Genomic DNA, 7,019 nt, shown 5'->3' with positions numbered 1-7,019 from the left:
GGTGGAAACACCAGAGCCCTATCACCAGTCACGTCCTCGAGCCATTATTCCTTCGTTGCCCTTGTGACCTTCACCAGGATGGTTTCGAATTCATATTTATGGGGTCACAAGGTGGGGGTGAGGGGAGGAGGTGCGTGCAGGGCAACACAATGGGATCTAGGGTAAACATGACCCCTCTTCTACATTGCAAGCCATATGGGCATCCAAACCAGTCCATCTCTCCAAAGCAGAACATGCACTGCTTCAGCGCAAGCCAACAACACACTGTTAAACTTTTTAAAAAATAAAATGTGCTAATATCTTCAAACTGGAGTTTGACTATGCTGTTCTGCACCATGAATGATACACACAATGTACACAAATAATTAAAACAGGCACTGGGGTGTCTACAGATGACAATATCCTGAAAGCCAGTAGCTCTTTTCTGTTCTCCAGCTTGCTGTGCCACACCCACTCAACTCTCCCCATCCAGACCCCTGTAATCCGTAGACAGAGTTGTGCACTGAACATAGAATTGTGTAGTTGGAAAGGACCATAGCTGTCATCTAGTCCAACCCCCCACAGCGCAGGAATCTTTTGCCTAACATGGGGCTCGAACCCACAGCCCTGAGATTAAGAGTCTCATGCTCTACCAACTGAGCTAGGCACTTGAACGTGGTCAAGCTGTCTTTTGGGACCAGTATTTGGGCGCATATGAAAGTGAGCCTTTGGGTGGTTTCCTTCCAACTCTACAATTCTGTGATTCTATTACTCTAAGTGTCGAAGGCATGTCAAGTTGACGTGGGTTTTCGGTTACTTGGGATGCTTGACTTCTTGCATATTTGCACCAAATCATCATGTGGCGTTTACCCTTCCGAAGGAATACACCAAAGAGGCCAGCACAGTTAAACAGAATGGGATGCAGAGTACATGCTAATTGCCTCTCAGAAGTCAGATTATCTAAATTTTAGGATGGGATAAAACAGGCTTACAAGTAGGCACTTGCAAGGTCACCTGTGGCGAGTTAAAGCAGTAAAGATTTTGTAAACTAGATGGTAGTGGGTACTTTTTTGTCAACGGGCTACAAACAGCAAGCATAGATAGGTGTGAGAATATGGACTGGCAAACACTCAGGTGGGAATTATTTACAGATTTTATCCAAAGGCAGAATTGGTATATGTAAAATAAAATCCAGGTATTGTGGTATCCAGTTGTGCATGGCAATATGTCTGACTATCTGTCATCTATCTATCTGTATCATCTATCTATCTTTGATAAAGGATAAAGATGCAGTTACAGGTAGGTAGCCATGTTGGTCTGCCATTGTCAAAACAAAATAAAAAAAATTCTTTCCAGTAGCACCTTAGAGACCAACTAAGTTTGTCATTGGTATGAGCTTTCATGTGCATGTACACTTCTTCGTGTATCTGAAGAAGTGTGCATGCACACAAAAGCTCATACCAATGACAAACTTAGTTGGTCTCTAAGGTGCTACTGGAAGGAATTTTTTTATTTTGTTTCGATAAAGATGCAAGTAGCTTAAAATCAGGCCATAATCTGAAACCTTCACCTACCACCCCACCCCAGTTGTATTTCTGGATCTCTTTCTCTTTACTTCCTCATCTGTTTCATTCATGCCCCCTTTGACATACAAATTCACATGCAGTCAAGCTCCTCGGGCCCATTTTGTCTGCAAAAAGAGCCTTTTCTGGCCTTGATACAGATATATACTGTAACCAGAATGGGCAACATCAGATTGTCCCCTCAGTGACTTACTGTGCGACCCAGTGGTGCATACTTAAAGCTCTTGAATCCCAAGTTTCATTCAGAAACAAACAAGCAAGTTTCTAGACCTCAGGAGGGTAGAGATAAGATTTAGATTTAAAATTGGACAGACATGTTAAAGGATTGGAAATTAGGAAGCACACTTCACGTACTATGATAGATGTATGCCTGTAAAGTGCTATTTTATGAGTTGTGCTAAGTTTTAGAGTAACAGGTCCAGAAGAAAAATGTGGGGGAAAGTACACAATGGCTGTGATGAAGCAGTACCAGAGTTGTGGAAGTTTTGTATGGAAGCATTATTAACATGTGCCATTGAAATAAGCACATTATAGCTGTGGCCCTCTCTCATGGGGGGGGGGGGTGTTTCTTCATTAGTAAGTAAGTACCGTATATGGCAACAGGGCAAAGAGTTGGGAAGGTGGTCTCTTTTTTCACATTTCGCTCCCCCTGCCCCCTCTTTCCCTGCACAGGGGTCTTTTCCTGTACCTTCTACCCCACAGTCCATGTATTTCCCCTTGCCCCGTTCCTGTCGATAGGTTAATTGCCCAGGGTCAGGGTTATTGACAGCCTGATTAGTGCCCCTGTCAGCTCTGTACCAGGCTAATCTAGGCGGCCACAGCCCGGAAACACCAGCGCATTGATTTTTTGGGGGATTCCCAGCGACCCCCGCGCTGACACATTGATCCGGCTCCCGGGAGCGAACTCTCTGTCAGCGCTTTGCTGCAGGCCTGCCTTCCTGTCCCAGCCGCATGCACTCCGCGCCAAACTTAGGCTGGAAAGCTTAAAAAAAGGTGCCAGGTTTTGTTGTCGCTATACTTGCTGGGATTAAAAATGCCCAATCTGTGATCCCTTGCTTGACCTGCTAGGCCACAGATGTCTCCCACAAGTGGCAACAATAGAGGGACCCAGCTTCCCACTTTACAGTTTGAGGCAAAGTATTGAAATGCCCATCCCTCCTCCTTCTGCACTGTGTCTCAGAGTGCCTAACATAGAATGAGAGAATTGTAGAGTTGGAAGGGACCCTGAAGGTCAACTAGTCCACCCCTGACAAGGCAGGAATCTTTTGCCCAATGTGGGGCTCAAACCCTTGACCCTGAGATCTCATGCTCTACGGACTGAGCTTTCCCAAGATTAGGACATCCCAGAGCTTCCTTCACCTCTTCCCTAAGCAAAGGCCCAAGAGGTTTTGGTGCCCGAGGCCGAACTCTAAACGGTGCCCCCACAGAAGTAAAAAAAATACAGCCAGCAACTACATCGTTGAAAATGGAGGCTCCCTGTTCCTGCAAATTCATTTTACTTATTTATCAGATTTATACTCCGCCTTTCCTCCAAGGAGCTCACAGTGGCATACATGGTACTCTTCCACCCCATTTTATCCAGACAGCATCCCTGTGAGGTAGGCTAGGCTGAGAGACTGTGACTGGCTCCAGGTCACCCCCAGTGTGTTTCATGGCCAAGCAGGGATTTGAACCATGGTCTCCCAGGTCCCAGTCCAACACTCTTGGCCCTGGTGGGGTTTCTGCTCTTTCATTCTCCCACCCACGCTGCATATGCCCTGCTAGCTACAGCTTATACCCTTTCCAACATCTGCTACGACCCTCCTTACCTTTTTCCTTCCATCTTGGGGGATGCAAATGCAGAAGAGGATAGGTCTCTTGCACCTTGAACAGTGGTGCAGAACATGGGAAGCAACACCCTAAGCCCTGCTGTTCCTAGGCCCGCGCAACGAGCAGCCACAGGGGAAGGGGCCCGAAAAAGTGCCATTGTGGCCCACCCTCCGGATCAGCTCTTGGCAAGGTCAGTTCATCTCCTCCACATAACTATGGCGTCTGGAGCTCCTTCTAGGGCTGCAGGAATAGAGTCAAGCTGTCGTGATGCTGGACGTTCCCAGTCCACGCTCTAGGAGGTAGGCGTAGAACCCCCAAACCCCAAATCTGCAACCCCAAAAAGGCACAGAGAGGAAGCTCATGCTAAGAACTCAGCGAGCAGGAATAAGAAACGCAACAAGCGGAGCTCCTTCCCAAAGGGAAACAGCGAGCAGAAGATGCCGGGATCCCCCCCCCACCTTTTCCGCACACGCTTCCTCTAGCTTTCAAGTGCTTTCGTGCCAGACTGGGGTTCCCCCCCCTTTCCCCTCCCCAACTGCCCCCTGCCATCACTTACACAAATATTGACGCTAATGGTGTGTAGCGGGATGTAGAACATCCCAGCCTTCTAATTGTTGTGACTGGGGATCGGCAGGCCGATTAAACGCCATTGATTTTCTCATACTAACCGCATTGATTTTTAAATTTCCTATTGATTCCTGCCCTAAATCTCTTTAAGCAAAGACTTCACTCCGCAGATGACATCGGCTGATTAGCAGGAACAACTGTGGGTACGCTGCGTAGCCGGGGGTGGGGGGTGCGAGGGGCAGGGGGGGAGTTTTATGTCAATTCTGGAGGGTACGGAGAACCAGGACATCTGGATTCCAGCACTGGGAATGGGGAGTGGGCTTCAGTGGGCCGTAGCAGGAATGCCACAAGCTACGAGCCAGGACTCTGGAAGAGGTGTGTGGGGTCCTAAGAGGACAGTTGTGGTCGGACACTTTGGGTGTGGCCTTATGAGATGGGTTGGGTGTTTGCAAGTGAGTTCTCTTGCAAATGCAAGGCCGTTTTTTTGGTGGTCCCTGTTTTGACAACAGCGCTTATTCCTCTACAAAGGAATTCTTCGCTATGAGCCCTGTTTAAAAAAACGCTCGGAGGAAAATGTTTCATCTGAATTGACCATCTGTGTGTATTTTCGAAGAAAGATCCATAGCGTTGCATTTCTGCTTATTCTTCTCAAGTACCGATTCCGAAAAATTAATGTGGATCTTTAGCTTCCCCCTGTTTCTCCACAAGGGAGGATAAACGCAACTTTGGAAGAGGCCCGTTTGTGGATTGCAGAATTTGTGTGCCTCTCTGCTGCAGTAGCTCACTATGAGCGCGCCTACCTTTCTATATTCTGTGTAATGAAGGGCACTGGGGATCTTAGGATCCAGCAAAGTTTTATGGGAGTATCCCGCTTTTGGATGTCTGCAGGTCCGTTATTTTAGGTACGGAGAGTCTGGGTTTTTCTATCCTGGTGCGCATATAGTTTGGCAAAGGCTACTGTTGGCACAGGTGCTAAATGGTGCTGGCACTAGAGGTTTGTGGTACTCGCAGATTAAAAAAATGGGAAGACCCAGCTGTGGTTGGCATAGAGCTAGCTGGGGCCTTTTCTCTGCCTTGCTGTTTTGCAACACTATTATACTACACCCTTTGCATTTACGTAGGACGGAAGCAACTCCACTCTGAGGCGTTGGGGGAGAGGTGCATACTATCTCTCGATATGTGGCCCCCTTGCCAGAAAGGTTGGCCACCTCTGTCTGAGGTATACCTACAAAGTTAAGTTGCTTTAGTAACAGGCCCTGTCATGGCCGACCCCACCATTAAGCACCATTGTGCAGGAATGGTTCTATGGGAGAAGAGTGCGAGGCATCCAGGAATGAAACTGTCAGAAAAGGAGGCCACAAATGCATGCCACCTTGGTACCAATTTAAACAGCCATGACCTCCCCCCCCCCAAAAAAAACTGGGAACTGTAGCTTGTCACGGTTGCTGAGGGTTGTTAGGAAACACCCTATTCGCCTCACAGAGCTACAATTCCCTGAGCGGTTTAACAATCAATCCCTCTTCAGGAGGAAATCTGGAAATTGTAGTTCTGTGAGGGGAACGGCTCTCAGCACAAACGGCAGCTCCCAGAATTCTTTGGGGGAAGCCATTGCTGTTTACAGTAGTGTCTTAGTGGGGTGAAAGTGCGGCCTGAGTATTATTGAGGCTCAACTCCATGTGAACAGTGCCGTGTGTTTAAATCTAGGCCCGATTTAGTCACACTTGAAATGGGGGAGCGGGGGCTGGTTTTCTGAGGCATGACGTCTGGGGGGTGGGTTTCAAAGCTGTTGAGCTTTTTTTTTTTTTTAAGGTGCTAAACCTCCCTCATGAATGCATCTTCCCTTTTCACAGTCTCTTTCCTGAAGTCACTGCCCCCCACTTCTGGGCAACAACCATGGAAGTAAGCTCAGGAGAGAGAAAAGTGTCTGTGGCAAGGTGCTATGAGGAGATATGTGGCAGACTGGGGGCGGGTAAGGATTCAGCTCCCCTCGTCCACATATCCCTTTGGTCTAGAAAATGGCTGCACCCCTGCTTTATACATGGTTGGGGCAGACCACTGTTTAAACCACGTTTGTCATGGGTCATTTGAGCCTGGTGGAGAGTGGTCAGAGTTAAAAAAAACACCCAGCACCAAGGAAAACCCCCAGACCATAACACATAACTAAGGTGAGGCAGACTAGGAAGAAGGTGGCACCTTTAATTTTTGCCTATCTTAAAAACAGATTACAGTATATATTTGTTCCCAGATGCCTAAAGGTTGCTGGAGAGAACCACTGTTTTCTCTGGTTATGGAGATCCGCTTTTCCTGTGCTATTAGCATATCCGATCAAACAGGTTGTGCAGGTTTTTTAGGACTTTCGAAAAACTTCTTTCGAAGTCTGTTTGACTGGAGACGACAGTGAGGCGAAATAAATGTGAGCGTGTGTGTCCAACTGAGGTAAATATACTTTTAAATAACTCTTTTAAAAAGTCTGCTTCCAGTGGGCCCTGCTGAGCATTCAATGAAATCTCATTTCTTCGTGTGCAAGCCCTTCATCATGTCCCAGTTATGCATTGTTTGTGCATACATTGCTGTTCCTTTGATATGTGCCCATGAGAGTGGCGTTGTCATCCCCGGCCTTTTCTGACCCTCTGTTCTCTCCTCAGGTTCTGGACTGGACTGGAGTGAATGTACTACAGCTGCCACTTCTGCCTGAAAGGTCAGTAGTTCTGCAAAGTTTGTTTCTGGGGCGTGTGAGTAGGCGGGGAGGCTGTTGACTCCCCACCCGTAAAGAAAAATCAACAAGAAAAAGCACGTTTGGAACTCTCTCATTGTACTAGTGATAGATGCAGCGGCAGAACTACCTTTATCGAAATACGGCTGCTTTTCTTGAGCAAAAGCAGCACTGGGGAGGGGGTGGTTTCGAGCAGAGAAGCAGCTGAGTGTGCCTTGTGTGCCGAATCCTTTCTCGGTTGCTACTTCTCCAATCCAAATTGCTCCGCTCCAAGCCAGCCCTGTGCACCTCTGGTGCCAAAAACGCGCATGCTCTCTGCAGGGGCTGAGGGTGTGTGTATGATTTGGAGCCACAGGCAGGGAAGGGAT

General features: G+C 47.7%; 1 non-coding gene across 1 annotated transcript; it reads right to left on the bottom strand.

Annotated features, from left to right (window-relative positions):
- Positions 1–577: 577 nt before the first annotated feature.
- On the bottom strand, positions 578–646 carry TRNAK-CUU (transfer RNA lysine (anticodon CUU)). The gene has a single exon. It is a non-coding gene; the product is annotated as a tRNA-Lys (tRNA).
- Between the last annotated feature and the right edge of the window lie 6,373 nt (positions 647–7,019).

Source organism: Zootoca vivipara, chromosome 6 (genome assembly GCF_963506605.1).
Source record: "Zootoca vivipara chromosome 6, rZooViv1.1, whole genome shotgun sequence".
NCBI lineage: Eukaryota > Metazoa > Chordata > Lepidosauria > Squamata > Lacertidae > Zootoca > Zootoca vivipara.
The sequence above is the reverse complement of the archived record's forward strand: the minus strand, read 5'-3'. Positions and strand labels throughout refer to the sequence as shown.